This window comes from Mauremys reevesii, linkage group 24, assembly GCF_016161935.1.
Source record: "Mauremys reevesii isolate NIE-2019 linkage group 24, ASM1616193v1, whole genome shotgun sequence".
NCBI classification, from domain to species: domain Eukaryota; kingdom Metazoa; phylum Chordata; order Testudines; family Geoemydidae; genus Mauremys; species Mauremys reevesii.
This window is the reverse complement of record NC_052646.1, coordinates 9759565-9776158: the sequence shown is the minus strand read 5'-3', so window position 1 is coordinate 9776158 and position 16594 is coordinate 9759565. Positions and strand designations below refer to the sequence as shown.

General features: G+C 45.2%; 1 protein-coding gene across 3 annotated transcripts in view; it reads left to right on the top strand.

Moving 5' to 3' along the window:
- Positions 1-16594, top strand: part of DCAF8 (DDB1 and CUL4 associated factor 8) — a 46173-nt gene that overhangs the window by 843 nt on the left and 28736 nt on the right. For all 3 annotated transcript variants that reach the window (XM_039512301.1, XM_039512300.1, XM_039512303.1), the window contains exon 2: positions 404-474. The gene's annotated coding sequence lies outside the window, so the exon portion shown is untranslated. The remainder of the gene's footprint in view (positions 1-403; positions 475-16594) is intronic.

Here is a 16594-nt window from a genome sequence, read left to right as displayed (position 1 = left end):
CACCTGGCCATGCTCCTGCTCCCTCCCCGTTATTCAGCCCTGCAGAGAGCGGCTGAACCTGGCTCTTCCTCCAGCTTTAGCTTTAACGGTGTCGGGCGGGCATGTGTGGGAAACTCGTGAGCTGTATTTGGGGAGCAGGGAGCAGGTGTCTCTTCTGGGGTTCACCCAGAGCGGCCATCTCGGGCCCTTTATGTGGGCCCTCGACCACACACACTAGGCTGGCATGGAATACTTTTACTGCATTTAATCTTTAATTGAAACAAAAACATACATGTACTTGCGGGAGGGGGGGAATGGGGTGGTTGAAGTCGGTCTGAGCTATCTTTAGTTCAGAGTAGTAGGTGCAAGAGGGTGAGATCCATTATACATGGCAACTCTTGAATTTAAACTTTTTTTTTTTCAGTCTTTCAGCAAATCTACAGAGCCAGTTTCCCAGGTGCTGCTGGGTCTGTGTGGTGGATAGAAGTAGGAAAGGTGAGTGCCTCTAAAACTGTCTTGTGTTCAGTCTAATGTATCCCAGCCTGGGGCCAGCAACTTTTCTTTTCCTTTGGTTTTTTTTTGCTTTGTTTGTTTGTTTTTTGGGGCGGGGTTTGACAGGTGATTTAAATATTAGCGACTTGTTGTTTTTTTTCTAAGGTGAATGACTAGATATACCTGGGCTAGTGAGCTGCTGCTCATATGCTTGTGACCATGTTCTCTAGTAGTTAAAGCAGCAGATCGGGAATCAGGACTCCTGGGTTTCGTTTCCTTTTCTGCCACTGACCCTTTGTAAGAACATAGGAATTGCCATACAGGCTTTGCCAATGGGCTGGTTAGTTCAATATCCTGTTTCCAGCGTCACCTGTAATAGATGCTTTAGAGAAAGGTGCAAGAAACCCTTTAAAGGGCAATCTGGAAGAAATCGCCAATGGACAGGTTATACCATAACCCCAGGACCTTGGCTTATGAGATATAGATATAGATATATTCCTTATCCCATGTAATGTAACTGGATGTTCTTATTATCCATGTAAGTGTTTAATCCTATTAATAATCTTATTAAACTTTTGTCCTCAGTGATTTCTTGAGGCAGTGAGTTTCACATGTTAATTGTGCTGTTTGTTTTTTGGTTTTAAACATGTTGCCTTTTATCAGAATCAGATATCCCTGTCTTGTAATGACTCTAGAAATAGGATTACCTGATCGCCTTCTGTACTGTTTCTTAGTTTGTGCCTGTCGTGTCTCTCCTTATTTATCTTCCCTAAACTAAGGAGTTGTCAACGTTAGAAAGTTGTATTGCTATAACCATACCAGTACAGTTAAATAGGTGCAACCGCTCCCCCCCCCCCCAATGAGCACAGTTATATCAATAAAGGTACTCATACCAGTATAACTGTTCTTGTATGAGAGAGGGGAGTGGCGCATACCGGTACCGTATAACTGCATTTATACTAGGTCTTTTACCGGAATAACTAATTAATAAAAAAATCACATCCCTAAGTGACGTAGGTGTACCTACCTTAGAACCTCCTGAGATAAGGTGGACAGAAATGAGCACGGTAATCGAGGTGAAGGGGTCCTATTGACTTCTGAATAGCTTTATAATATTTGCTTTCTTGTTGTTTGTACATCAGAACACTCTAGGGTTGTTGTGGTGGTTTTTTTTTTCTTTGACAGTATCGCACATTGAAGTGTCCAAAAATGGTGCCCAAGTCTCTTTCCTGAGTGGCTAATTAACTAAGGCCTGGTCTGCACTTGATAGTTTGACCACTCTTTATTTTGGTTAGTGGGGTGATTTTCTTTGTTTTGTTTGTTTTTAACTGAAAGAACTGTCCATGTGAGCTCTTTGGCAGGTATAAAAGCAATGTATACAGGTATATTTGTACCTGTAGGAGAAGGCGAATAGCCATACTGAGGCTATAGCTACTTAGGGCTGGTCTGTGATGGTGGTGGTGGGGGAGGATCGAGCTAAGATACACAACTTCAGCTACGTGAATAGCGTAGCTGAAGTTAAGTATCTTAGTTCGACTTACCTGGCCGTCCTCACGGCGGCGAGTCGTCTGCCGCGGCTCCCCCATCGAAGCTGCTTACTCCTCCTGCCGAGGTGGAGTACAGGCGTCAATTCGCGGATCGATTTATTGCATCTCGTCTAGGCGCAATAAATCGATCCCCAATAGATCAATTGCTACCCGCCAATCCGACAGGTAGTATAAACGTACCCATAGCCCCCTACTGTAGATGCAGTATACAGTGACTGAAGGAGGCATTCTGCCGGTGTAGGAACACCACTTCCCATTAGCTGGGCTGACAGGAACACTCTGTTGGCATAGCTTTCCCTGCACTGGGGGTTTTGTCAACGTTGCTCTGTCGCTATGGTGTGTCGTGTCATCGTCGTCCCTCTCTTTTCTCCTCCCCCCGCTGCCTGACCTAGCTATGCCGGTATAAGTTTTAAGTGTAGACCAGGTGTGGGATAAAGCACCTTTATATTGTGATAACTGTGCTCTCGCTAGGGGGTTGAACTGCTTTGACTGTACTGGTATAGCTAAAGGGTTACAGATCTTGCGTGTAGACAACCCATAATGTGGGTGAATAACTCAAGGATTGTTCTTTCCAGTGTACGCTACCTTGTGTCTGACACTGAATTTAATTGGCCATTTTGCTGCCTGGTTGTGTGATGTCAGGCAAATCACATCTTCTCTTCTTCTGCCAAATGGAGTCAATTGTCTCTTCAAACAGGGTAGGGGTGAACCTGAATGTGAAGGGTTCTGAGTGTCTCTGACAAATGGCGGAGGGGGATCTCTCTCTTACAGTTTGGCAACATTTGTGAAGCTAGTTGTGTCAAAGCCTCATTGAGTTGAATTGAGTGCCTTGGATATGGCATGTAAAATAATATTATTCATTGACAAGGCCTTTCCGTTGTGCTTCAGAACTAGCCTATTGTGCAGGAATTTAAAGGTGTTCTGTTTGTGGTAGCTTTGAGGTGCTTTATCTCTAAAAGGAAACCCTTAATTTAATGGGTTATCTCCCCCCCTTATGATTTTAAAGAAAAAGAGTAGCCAAGAGCTGATCTGTGTGCCCCCAAGAGAGGGTGAATCTGGAAATTTAAAGTGTGTGTGTGTATTACTCAGGACACTGCCAGGTTAAAAAAAAAAAATCATACAGTTTTCTCCATTAATTGGGATGCACTTCATTGGGAAATCTGCATATTTGGTGTGATCTTCAGGACCTGTGTTAGCCTCATAGCTTCCCTAGTATAGAGAGGGCCTTCCTAAAAACATGCCCACTGTTGATACCACTGGTTCTGCTCTCTTGATGTTAACTGCATTCGTGGCCCTAAGAGAGAAACACCAGCAGTCTGCCTAACACCATCTTGATTAGATCTGCTCGTAGGATGCTTGTATGATATGCTGTTAAAAATGCTGGCAGTCTGTCTACAGGAGAACCTGGTCCTGCACAGAGCACCATGCAAGAGGACATCTGGGCTCATGCAGTTCTCTCTGCAGGGTTGTGTCTTAAGGCTTCCAGTGTTGCTAACATTTGGAGATCTTTAGAAAATGTTCCTATTGTAAATAGGATATTACAGTGAATGGCAAAGACTGATGACTAATCAGTACAGGATTGGCATAACCTTTGCTTACCAGTGAGCTCATTTAGCTAGTGCACTAGGGTAAGTGGTCTTTACCCAGGTTTTCCATGGGTATGACTTTCTACTGAACCTCTGGTTAGTTATTATGGACTATGCCAAATAAAGACATGTGTGTTTGGGAGGGGTTAGGGAAAGGAGGAGATTTGCAGCATGGTAGCACGTAGGGTCCCCAGTCGTAGATCAGGGTCCCATTGTGCTAGGTGCTGGACAAACACATCAAAAAGGCTTCCTCTGCCTTGAAGCGCTGACAAGCTTCAGTAATGTGTATTACTGATGTGTATCAGCACAATAACTCATCTCCAGGCCCTTCAGGCTTTTGAGAAAGTCTTGTCACTTAACTGAGATCAGACTCCACTGGGAAGGCTCCACTAAGAGAAGTCTTCTGTAGTAGAGAATCCCCTTGAGTTTATTGGATTGCTGCTTCTTGTGTGTCAGAGGCAGCATTTGTTTAGTGGAAGAGGCCCCAAACTAGTAGTCAGAGGACTTTGTTTCTAATCCCAGTTCTGCCACTGACTTGCTGTGACTCTGGACAAGTCACTTCCCCTCTCTGTGTCTCTTGTTCCCCGTCTTACAGATGGGCGTAATGATACTCACCTGTCTCTGCAACACACTGACATCTCTGGCTGGAAGGTGCCATGGAGTGCTCTGTTTTTAAAACTAAAAGGATTTCCGAAGCATCTAATGTGCTGTCTCCTCTGGGTAGGCAGTGAAACTAAAGTAAACAGCATCCCTGGAAGTATTAAGTCTGGTCAATTTCACTGTCAGGTTCTCATGCACTAGGACAGCGTAAATCCCCATCACTCTAAGGCAAGGCTTAAGAGCAATCAAAATATTTTCATTTAAATTAAAATAATGTAAATATCAGTTGACATCCCCATCCCTCTCTTATTCTTGAATTACTTTTGTAATACTGAGGGGTGGCGGTGTTGTATGAGTTGTAGCTGGGAGGACTTTGGAAAGAGAATGAACAGTAGCTGTCTGGCTGGAATGCCATTAGCCAGAGCTATACCCTAGAAAGGAGTGATGGTGGAGGGGGCAGCTATGGCAGAAAAGCAGAGAGCTGACTAGGGGTAGGGGTTCCAGCCCTGTGGTTTTCATACTATGTAATTGGGCTTCACATGTTGCACACATCTGAAATGTAACTGAGTGCTCAACAGTAGAATGTGCCTTTTGGAAGGTGGGGGTCCGGGGCTAGCTGCAGCTATCTACTGAGAGTCCAGAGTGCTGCCTTTTTTGACATATTCCTAGAGTGGCATGTTGCGATGAAAGGGTTATTGGGCTGTGTAAGATCTTCATCAAATTACATTTTGGGCCTAAACCACAGGACAGCCTCCCTGGTTCTTAAAGGAGCCAGGTTGCCATACTCCAGTACTTAGGAGAAAATCCTGCTTAAATATAGGAGTCTCAAGTGAACAAGTACAAGGCGGTGAGAGTGTACGAGAGATCCAGTGCATGCAGATACAAAGGGTTGTGTTCACAGCAGGGATCTGTCTGCAGAGACCCATGGGATTTTTGCTGTCTGGTAAAGCAGATGACCCTGAAGGTAGGGAGTCTTCAGTAGACCAGAGAAATGCCTGACATTTTTCATACTGCTGCCCTATCTCCACAGCCATTGTGCCTGTGCGGCTTAGTCCAAATGTGGCTGCGATACTGTATGTTCTGGCAAAGCTAGTCCATTAGTGTGTTTATAGCTACATATCCATTATAATAATGGATTGTTCAGTAACTAAGGAGCTATAAATATCAATTCAACGCTCTTAATATGGGCTGGTGTGCAGTATTTTAATCATGTTAAAATATTTTCCCCTGAACCAAAAGATTTTGATTCCAAAATGCCTCTGTGGTGTCTCACGGGAGTTGTAATTTGGCTTCCTTATGCCCCCATTCTCTTCCATGATACACCAGTCTCCCCGCTTGCTGAGCTCCCAATGTGCATCAAGGGAGAGGCTGTCTGCTGGGAAATGTTTTGTTCAGATTGTGAACAGACCTAGTTGGGAGACGTGTTCTCTGAAATCAAAGTAACAGTCCAAGAGGAAGGCAGCTCCTAGAGCAAGGAAATGTTAAGCCAAACCCATCTAAAGAAAAAGGAAGAAAGAAGGAACCAGGAGGATATGTGTTATTCAGTAGGAGTTTTGTGAGCATTCTCTGAGGGACTTGTAGTGTAGCTTTTATAGGCAAACCAAACAAACCAGCATCAAGGTTGAAAAACACTACTTGGCAAACTTAACTCTTTTGGGCTGTCAAAATAAAAAATAAATAAATGGCTTTCTACTGATGGACACTACTAGATTGTAGACTTCTGAAGAGTGCAAGTATGTCTGATATAAAGCAGAACGTGCACGAACTTGCACACAATGTCGTTTGATTGGCGCTAGGAATCTGGCTTCTGGAAAGCGCTTGCAAAGTGCCTTGCATCCTGTTGGCTTCTCAGTTTAAAAAATATTGGGTAGATGTTGTTCATAGCCTTGGCCCCACAACTTCCATTCTAGTTAATGGCGCTTGTGGCTAATGCCCCCTGCACTACTTCAAAAATCTCAGCCGTCACCTTTCAATGAGGTGATCTCAAGGCGCTTAAGCGCCACTCACTGAACTAGGCATCATCCCTGTTTGACACCTGGCGCGCTCAAGGCACAGGGCTGGGAGGTGACTGCAGCAGAGCTGGGAGTAGAATCCAGTTCCCAACTCCCATTCTTGTGCCTTAACCACAAGACTAACTTTCCTCTCCACTGTCCATGTATTAGCATTGGGTAACATAGAAACCCCTCTTTCAGTGGGCATAGCAGTAAGTGCAGGATGTGGGGAATCCTCAAGTGTTGTACGTTTAGGGTGAATCCATGAACACTTGACCTAGAAGCTGTCCGATGGTAACGGCTCACTCGCTGGGAGCTGGGCTGGAATTGAGGGCATCCTAGGAGTGAGAGACTCCTGCCCATCACTAACAAGCAATAGGTTAAGGGAGGAAGGACGATCTCATGGTTGAAGCACAAGCGCTAGATGTTCCATGCTCTGGGGCTGTTACTGACTTTGGGCCATTCCCTTCAGCTCTTTGCCTCTTTCTCCACCTACGTACAATGGGGCTAATACGCCCCACACAGGGCAGTTGGGGGGCTAAATTCAGTGACCCTTGTAGAGTGCGTACACCTCCTTGGGTGGCAGGTATTGGAGGGTGAATGTTCTTTCACTGAGGGGCTGGTGTGGGAGAGACGTCTAAAACTTTCCCATGTGTTGCAGCATCATGTGTGTTACCACCTGCCTCTGTAGTTACTGTTCCTTCAGCATCAGAGATCTGCAAGGTGTGGTACAGTAACGTCGTCCTGCACGTTGTGGTTTGACCCTTGGCCTCCTTGCGCTGGGAGCCTTGCTGGCTTTGAATAGAGTGATCTAGGTATTGTGCTGGGCAGTGCCTTGGCATTGCTGCCTGGTAGTGGAATCTCGTGTGTGGCGATATATGAGGTATTGGCGCCTGTTGGGGAGATGGCATCTCTTCAGCTTAACATGAAGAGGATCTTGTCTGTAACTAAAATGTAGGTGGTTCAGGTTTAATTGAGGATCCTGGTGTCTGTACCTGGGGGCCCAGAGTGTCAGCTCTTTCGGGCAGGAGTTGCATCTTTCTGTGTGTTTGTAGGACACCAACTCTGATTTGATGCTCGGGGCACTACTGGAATGCAAATGTATAGCAGAGCTCCAGAGACAGCGTGCTTAGCCGCTGGCAGGTCAGGGAGCAAGTGAGTGTTTTGCCTTAATGACAGTTTCCCCCACCTAATTTCTGGTCTAGCCATGTGCTCTGCAGGATCCCGAGCTGTTAGAAGTGTGTGTGTTGGAGTGGGAGCAGACCAGGAGTTGCTTCCCCTTCTGGTTCCACGAATAGAGAAGGAGGCTTGTTCGGGATGCTGGGCCCCAAGTGCCTGCTTGCTCCTTCCTGTCAAGCCGATTTTAGAGTGTTGCATTGGTGGGTTTCCTAGTGTCCAGCCGGTGCTCAGCTGGAAGGATCGTGCTGTGTTGCAGGGATCTAGAAGGCTTTGCGCGCTGTTGTGGAGGGATATCTTCAAGTCTTTGATGAGGGCACTGGGGACGCCAGTCCTCGGGCATTTGAAAGCTAGTGTAATTATCACCTCCAGATGTTTAGTTTTGAGTAGCCTAACATTTCGGTTCCCCTCACTCTCTAAAGATTGAAGACTAAAGAGTTCCTTAGACCTATACTTTACTCCTGGCCTTTGCCATTGGCCAAGTGAGGACTCTGAGTGTAAGGAGCCGTTGCCATTGTTCCAGTGAGACCTGAGTTTGTGTATAACAAAGATCCCATGACACTTGTCCACAGTCAGGATATTATCCCAGACTCGTGGCCAGTTTCATCGCTTAAATCTTTCTAATCCCAACATGGCATTTAAACACCAGCGCCAGTAATTGTGTTCTCCCTGCAGTTTCAAGTGAATATGGCTGCCTCCTTCCCTCAAGCTGTTATGCAGGGTTGCTGTAGATTGGTAAACAGCTGCCATGTTTTGCCCCAGAGGTGGTTGCATTCCATTAGGTAGGGAAGTGATGCCTCTAATTTCTTTCTACCCTGGAGGCTTGTTTTTTCTGGATGCCAATTAACTCAGGGAGTTAACGCCTTTTGTAAAGGCTAGTCTGGACACTCCCAAATGTTTGTTCCAGAATACATGGTTGTCTACCCTAAGCCAGTGGTTCTCAACCTGTGGGCCGCAGATCCTTTGGGAGTCCACAGAGACTCTGTCTGAGGGATCTGCAAAAGCTTGTCGTTACCACAGAACAGTGATTTTCAACCTGTGGTCTGCGGACTAATATTTCCAATGGGGTCTGCACCTCCACTGGAAAATTTTTAGGGGTCTGCAGATGGAAAAAAGGGTAAGAGCCACTGCCCTAAGCTGATCCCTGCAAGAAAACTACAAACGCTGCTGGCTGGGGAATGTCCAGGCTAGCCTCTACAAATATTAGCTACCCTGTGTTAGTAATAAAAAGTCTCATATAGATACACTCGGGATGAAAGAGGCTATTAACTCAGACTAATGGGGAAAACTGGGTTAAAATACCCACCTCCCTCCCAGCTTGTTCTGATTCTGTGCTGCTCCTCTTTTGTGTATGGAGAGTTTACAGCGGCGTCTTGCTCTCTTTGGGAGAGCCCCATGAGGATTAGGGCAGGTCTACACTTCAAATGCAGCTGTAGCACTTAAGTGAAGATGCTCCTAGGCTGGCAGGAGAGCTGCTCCCATCGGCGTAGCGAATCCACCTCCCCGAAAGGCAGTAGCTATGTAGATGGGAGAAGTTCTCCTGTTGACACAGCACTGTCTACATGGGGGGTTAGGTCGGTATCACTTATATTGCTCGGGGGTGTGAAATCCACACCTGTGAGTGATATAGTGTTAGGTCTGTAGTGTAGACCTGGCCTTAGTTCTTGGCTGTCTGCTCCTCTGATTCCACCACTGCTCTCCCTAACTCTGGCTCTAACTGCTTTGTTAGGCCAGGGATCCTGGTTGTCACCTTTGACCTGAGCAGCTTTCCTTCTCTCCATATGGTCACTGGAGCAGGGCCAGGACTTGTTGCTACCTTGGCTGTGTGTCTGCAGAACTACACTTCAGAGCAATCTGACTGTTTCCCTTTCCTGGGAAAAGGAGCTGGAATGCTGCACCTTCCCACTGCTCCATGGGACTCGTTTGAGGGCGGATTGGCTAGAACAGTGGGAGCGTGTAGATTTGGGGCCTTTGGGAACCAGATGGAGAGTCACAGTGCAAAGGTTCTGCGGTGGTTGGAATGTGATAGTTGATCGGAGAAGGTGGGAGTAAGAGCTCCGTAGGGTAATAGAGGGGGTTGTGCCTCCAGCCAGGGGCAGCTGGGGTAGGAGACCCCAGGAGAAACCATGAGTCCTGTGAACTGAGGAAGAGCAGGGTTGAGGAGTCCAGGCCGGGCTAGTGCTGTGAGCTTGCAGCTCTAATGGCCGACTTTCAGAAGTACGGTTCCAAAAAGGGGTCTTGCATCAGCCCCATGCCCCCCATGAAACTAGGGAGAGGCAGCCCCATGGCAGATCCCCTGCCCATTGCCGATTTGTCCGAGCCACCAGCTTGCATATGTGAGGGGAGGGATTGTTCTCTAGTAGTTGGAACATACAGTCAGGCATCAGGAGGACTCCTGGGGTTTAGTCTCAGCTCTGTCTGGGCGTTGTGGCCTTGAGTGATGCCCTTTCTTTATGGGTGGGCGTGCGGCAGCTCAGGTGTGAGTGACGACCGCTTTTTGTAAATCACTTGGAGGGCCTTGAGTGGAAGGGGCTCTGCGTGGCCCAGCTGCAACTAATAGAGCTTTGAGTAAAACTTGATTGGTCACCTGGAAGTAGGGTGACCAGACAGCAAGTGTGAAAAATCGGGACAGGAGGTGGGGGGTAATAGGAGCCTATATAAGAAAAAAACCCCAAAATCGGGACTGTCCCTTTAAAATCGGGACCTCTGGTCACCCTACCTGGAAGTGACAGAGATCATACCATGTAGTGGGGCTTAAAAGCGCTGATGCCACATGTGGTGACAGGAACCATGTGGTAAACATGGTTTATCGAGCATGCACCTTCAACCATTTCACCTGCCTGTTTGCCCAGCCCCACTGACCCAAGCCACTGGTGGGCATCATTCAGTCCTAAACCTTGACTGTCTCTGATCCTGTATTTCATGAACAGTTATGTCTACGAATGGCCACTTCCCCTTCCTTCCAATGGCATAAGGCATTGGTTTATGACCTTTTCAGGCTGGACTGAACATCGTTACACTGCGTACTAAGAAGCTTTTTTTAGAGGCTATTAAAACCAGAGTGGCTCTCTTCTCCCACTAATGCCTCTGGAGCTGGACTCATGGTCCAAAGGAATCTCTCTGGCTTTACAGAAGGATGTGAAAATGAGCACTAGTAAAAACTTCCTATGGAATGTGTGGTTTAAATAGAATACATGATGGCATGGGTCTAAAGGTCTGACACTCGTTTGGGGTGACCTATGTAATTCTGTGTCCATCTCAATGTCTGTAGAGCAAACTTTTTCTCACTTCTCTTGTAGTACACCTTTGTGTGGAATAAAGTAGCTGCCATCACAAAATCTTTAAGGCATCCCTTAAAGCCATCCCTTTTGGCAGGCTCCACCAGAAGTGTGTCCCTGCCAATGAGCTACTTTCTGGAATAACTTGGAGTAAAGGCCCTTGTAGACCTGAGAAGACTTCAATCAGTGCTCTGTTTATAAGATGTGTTTAATAGGTAGATGGGAAGGATGGACACCTTGTTCACAACATGGGAAGAAAAATCATAGCCCAAACCTACCTTCATCCCATAAGCCAGTGGTCCCCAACCTTTTCGTCTGACGGGCACTAGATGAAGGACCGTGGCGGCAGTTGAGCATCCGCTGAAATTCAGCGGCATTTCGGCGGATGCTTGACCGCCGGCCAGGATGCGGGCGCATTTAGATGCCCCTGCAGGCACCATGGTGCCTGCAGGCACCGCGCTGAGGACCCCTGCCATAAGCAAAAGACCTCTCCTCACCCTTTTGCCATGCCAAAAGATGCAGCAAGCCCTGGCTTTGTCAGACCTGTGGGGAAGGTAGACTCACATTCAGTGCCCTCCACTGGCACTGCCTTGCCACAAGCCCCCAGAGAGTGCCCCATGCTTTAAGCAGCTCACATCTAGTACAGCAGCACAGAGAAGGAGACTCATAACGTGGGCAGTTAGGGTTCATGCCAGGTGCCCAGGGATCAGTCGACCCGGAAGAGGCTAGGGATTGCTTCCAAGGAGGACAGCCAAGGAATACCCTAGTGAAGGGATTTGGTAGAACTGGCGAAAGATCTCTAGTTTCCCCTCTCGAGGATTGCAGACTAGGCCCTCTTCTGCAAAACTCCTAATCGGCTTTCCTACTTGATCTTTGTTGAGTGCTACTGTTTAATCTCCTTTATTATTATTGAGTGGTGTATTCAGCCCTGTACACCCAGACCCTGCCTCGAGGAGTTCCTAGCCTAAGTACATTGTAATCTCATTGTCAAGTTAAACTGCGTTTAACTGTGTATGAATCAGATAGCTAATAGCCCATTTTAGACAGGCTGACACGCAGTCTCTGTAGCTGGAGACAATCCAGCCTGCCTTAAATACAAATCAGTTTAAAGAGCCCTCGCTTTGAACTCCTTCAGCTACCTAAATGGAGAAGAGGGGCTAACGGATACAATCTGTTTTCATCTTCACAGCGGCTGAGTTAATACTGCCAGAGGAAGAGGGAGATGGAGAGGCGAGAGGGAGCAATCTCTCCTCATCAGAAGTTCCTTGCTAGGCAGCTGAGTGTTTATTTCTTAGCTAGGTTTATAATTAGAGCAGATATGAAAAACCAAGTATAAAGTACCCCGCTGCAGCAGCTCCTGTGGGACTAGGCTTGTCTCACCACAGGCACTGGGTCACAGCACTGCCAAATTTGGCCCAGCTGCCCCTCCATTGTCTTGCCAAAATTGAGCTGTGATATGGCCAGGTTGCAATGACCCCTCCCCCCCCATCTGTCCCCTTCCCAGTGTGGATAAAACAAAATAACATGAAATTCCTGAAAAATGAAAATTATTAAAAAGAAATAGAATTGCACAGAACTTTGGTTATAATCCTCTGGGGTGGTGGGTGTGTGCGTGTGTGAGTGAGAGGGAGTCAGGGAGGGATAGCTCAGTGGTTTGAGCATTTGCCTGCTAAACCCAGGATTGTGAGTTCAATCCTTGAGGGGCCCATTTAGGGATCTGGGGCAAAAATCTGTCTGGGGATTGGTTCTGCTTTGAACAGAGGGTTGGACTAGATGACCTCCTGAGGTCCCTTCCAATTCTGATATTCTATGACCGCCTTTCCTCTTGAAGTGGGTTTCTTGTTATATGCCTTGATCAAAGGGTTATCCTGAAATGGTATTAATGACTGATTTCAGTAGGTAGTTTGGGGAGAGGGGCAGAACCTCTTGAAAGCTATCTCCATAGCAGTAGAACTATACCTACATATTTCAGTGTTATGTGTCAAATCCTCCAGATTAATATATCCACTGAATGTATCCACTTTAACTGCCAGGTTCCATAGCAGCATTCACCAAGTGGAATTGAAGATAAGCTATTAACTGGCTTTCCAGTCTGCTCATTGCTTGAGAAATATAATTAACACTATCGATGTATAGTCCAACTCCAAAAAACCTTCCAGCTAAGGTTGTTCCGGTGGTTTAATGTAATCCTTGTACATATCATCTATTCAGCATGTTACAATAAAAACGACAACATCAGCTTGAAATCTGGTCAGATTAAAAGTAGTTGTCATACACCTGCCCTGCCAGTCGCTGTCCTCATGTGTGTGGGTTGTTTTTGTTTTTTTTGTTTTTTAAAGGATGCTTTCCTCCTGTGTGTCTTGTGTGGAACCGCCCCAGGCAAACAAGGAAAATGGACTAGAAAAAACAGCCAACACTTTTTGAAAGTGACAAATGTTTTTGCATGCCCAAGTTGAGACTTTTAAAAGGGCCCAATTTTCAGAAAGTGCTGAGTACCCACTTCTGAAAATCTGGAGTCTCAAATTGTGCTACCCAAAATTGAAAATCACCATTCAGAGTTTATGCCAAAGTGGTGGCAAATGCATAGACAGAAGTGACCTCTAAATTGACTACTCTTTAAAGAGTGCATGGGTGAGAAGCCGAGCATTGTCTCTGTTTAAAATGACCACAATCTGTTTCTTTCCTGGACAGCAATTTGAAATATTGCCCTTGTGATTCAATCTCACTGAGAGTAATCTGAGTAACACTTCACTCTGCTGTAAAAACCCACTGAGCCAAATGCTGTCCCTTACTGGCACTCTTTGAAATCTCATTGACTTCATTAAGCTGCAGGGTTATAAATCGGGGCAGAATTTACCATGGTATAAGAAAAGCCATACTGGGTCAGACCAAAGGTCCATCTAGCTGAGTATCCTGACTTCCAACAGTGGCCAATGCCAGGTGCCCAATGCCAGGTGCCCCAGAGGGAATGAATCCCTCAAGTCGCCTATTCCAAGCTTCTGGCATACAGAGGCTAGGGACACCATCCTGGCTAATAGCTTTGATGGACCTCTCTTCCATGAATTTATCTAGTTCTTTTTTGAACCCTGTTATAGTCTTGGCCTTCACAACATCCTCTGGCAAGGAGTTCCACAGGTTGACCGTGCATCGCGTGAAGAAATACTTCCTTTTGTTTGTTTTAAACCTGCTGCCTATTAATTTCATTTGGTGACCCCTAGTTCTTGTGTTGTGAGGAGTAAATAACACTTCCTTATTTACTTTCTCCACAACAGTCATGATTTTATAGACCTCTATCATATCCCCCCTTACTCGTCTCTTTTTCCAAGCTGAAAAGTCAGTTTTATTAATCTCTTCTCATAGGGAAGCTGTTCCATACCCCTAATAATTTTGCAAAATAGCAGCTGTGTTAGTCCGTATCCGCAAAAAGAACAGGAGTACTTGTGGCACCTTAGAGACTAACAAATTTATTTGAGCATATGCTTCCGTGGGCTACAGCCCACTTCTTCTGATGCATAGAATGGAACACACAGAAGATATTTATACATACTGATATATTTATAATAATTTTTGTTGCCCTTTTCTGAACCTTTTCCAATTCCAATATATTTTTTGAGATGGGGCAACCACATGCAGTATTCAAGATGTGGGCGTACCATGGATTTATAGAGAGGCAATATGATCTTTTCTGTCTTATCTATCCCCTTCCTAATGATTCCCAACATTCTGTTTGCTTTTTGACTCCCGCTGCACATTGAGTGGATGTTTTCAGAGAACTATCCACAGTGACTCCAAGATCTTTTTTGAATGGTAACAGCTAACTTAGACCCCATCATTTTATATGTCTAGTTAGGATTCTGTTTTCCAATGTGCATTACTTTGCATTTATCAACATTGAATTTCATCTGCCATTTTGTTGCCCTGTAATTCAGTGAGATCCCTTTGTAGCTCTTCGCAGTCTGCCTGGGACTTAACTATCTTGAGCAGTTTTGTATCATCTGCAAATTTTGCCACCTCACTGTTTACCTCCTTTTCCAGATCATTTATAAATACGTTGAATAGGACTGGTTCCAGTACAGACCCCTGAGGGACATCACTGTTTACCTCTCTCCATTCTGAAAACTGACCATTTGTATGTGTATTGATGACACCTAGTAGATGCTTTCACATAGATTAGTCCCAGAATTTGGTACAATGTGTGTTGCACTGGTATAAGAAATAATCTGAAGGCCCTCGGGGTGTCTAGTGAAATTCATGCTGGTGAAAGATAATTTATGGAAACTGCTGTTCTATGTTTGTTCCAGTGCAGGCGGCCCTGACCTTACCCTATCAGTGTGTCTAAGCACTGCCCTAGAGGTCTGACCTCGTGGATGTAAGCTGGATGGGGTGGGAGTTTGTTCTCTCTAAGCCATCTAATCTTTGCCTTTTCTGTTGAGACTACAAATCAGGCCAGCTGAAAACTGGTAGCGTGCAAAGATCCGCTTGTGTCCCCAAGATCTGGATTGAGATCCACTAACTTTTTGTTGGCCACTGAGCTGCCAGCAGGTGGCAATAACCAGGGTGGAGCAATTTAAATCAAGGCCATTGAAATCAATGATTTACATATGGTTTGTTTTTAAATCAAGTTGAGATTTTGTAATGTGTTTTATTGCAACTTTAGATTAAAATTTATAATGACCCAAGTTGCAAATTCCTTAAATGCCATTCCTATTAGGGTCTATTACAGAAATTTGTAAAATTCAAATAGGCAAAAAAAACACTGAAAACTAAGACCCTGATCCTGCAATCGCTTGAATAGCTGCTAAACTTATTTTCATGAATAATTCCACTGACTTTAATCCATGTGCTGGAAATCAAATATATGTATAAGTGTTTGCTGCATCGGGGCTAAAACTGTATTTTTACTAATCTTGTCTTAAGTGGCAGATCTGCTGTTTCAAACCAAAATTGCCTCACTGTTCATGGAAAAACCTATTCAAACTTCAGCAAAATGATTTGTAGATAAAATTCACCCAGGTCAGAATTTTCAAAAATAGGAGCATCCGTCCTGTAAGGATGAAATTTTCCTAATCATCTAGTGACTCAAAAGCGCAAGTCTGATTTCAAACTTTGAGCCCTGATGGAGGAACGTAGCCTGGCCAAAACATTTCAGCTTTCTTGACATGTGGATGTTCAATGTTTCGGAAGATGGTGGTAGCTATAAATTGGTTAATTTTGTGTTTGAATTTGAGGCCCTGGGCTTGTATTTTTTTTCCCCTTCATATAATCATTTTTAAGTGTAAAACTTCATGGTAGAATCTATGTAAACCCTGACATTATTCTAAGAATAAGAAATTAAAGAAAAAAGTGTAAAACTTCCACACTCCCAGTTTATAAATGGGAAGGAAGTAGAGGACTAGCAACATGAGAAATATCCTGATTTTATAACATTTGCCGCTTCTGACTTCGACTGGAGTTGTGACCTAGATTTTTTTTTTTTGTTGGGCGCGGGGGGGATCTTATAAACTGAGCAAATAGTGCCACTGTTTTTTGCAGGTTGTCCCATTGAACTATATCTGAGCTGCTGCTGCGGAGGAAGCAGCGATTCCCACGGCATTGTGAAACCATTGCCGAAGTGGGAAATGTGCCATATTTTTTTTGTGGTGCCATATTCAGGCATCATTGATGCTGATGGACAAAGTAGAGACGTGCCCAGAGCTGCGTTAATTACAGGCTCCATTAACAGCACTGGAAATGGCCGATAGCAAAGAGACTATTTCCTTTTCTAAATACTTCAGAAAGTAAGAGAATCCATGCTATTTTTAAAAAAATCACTAAAATCCAGTATGGGGGGGATATCCCTGTGGCATAGACCAGTATGATACAGTCAGCTTTGGAGTGAATGCCTGAAAGCAGCTTTTACTAATTGCAGCTCGATGGAAAGATCAATATTGAATAGCTGCTCTGCC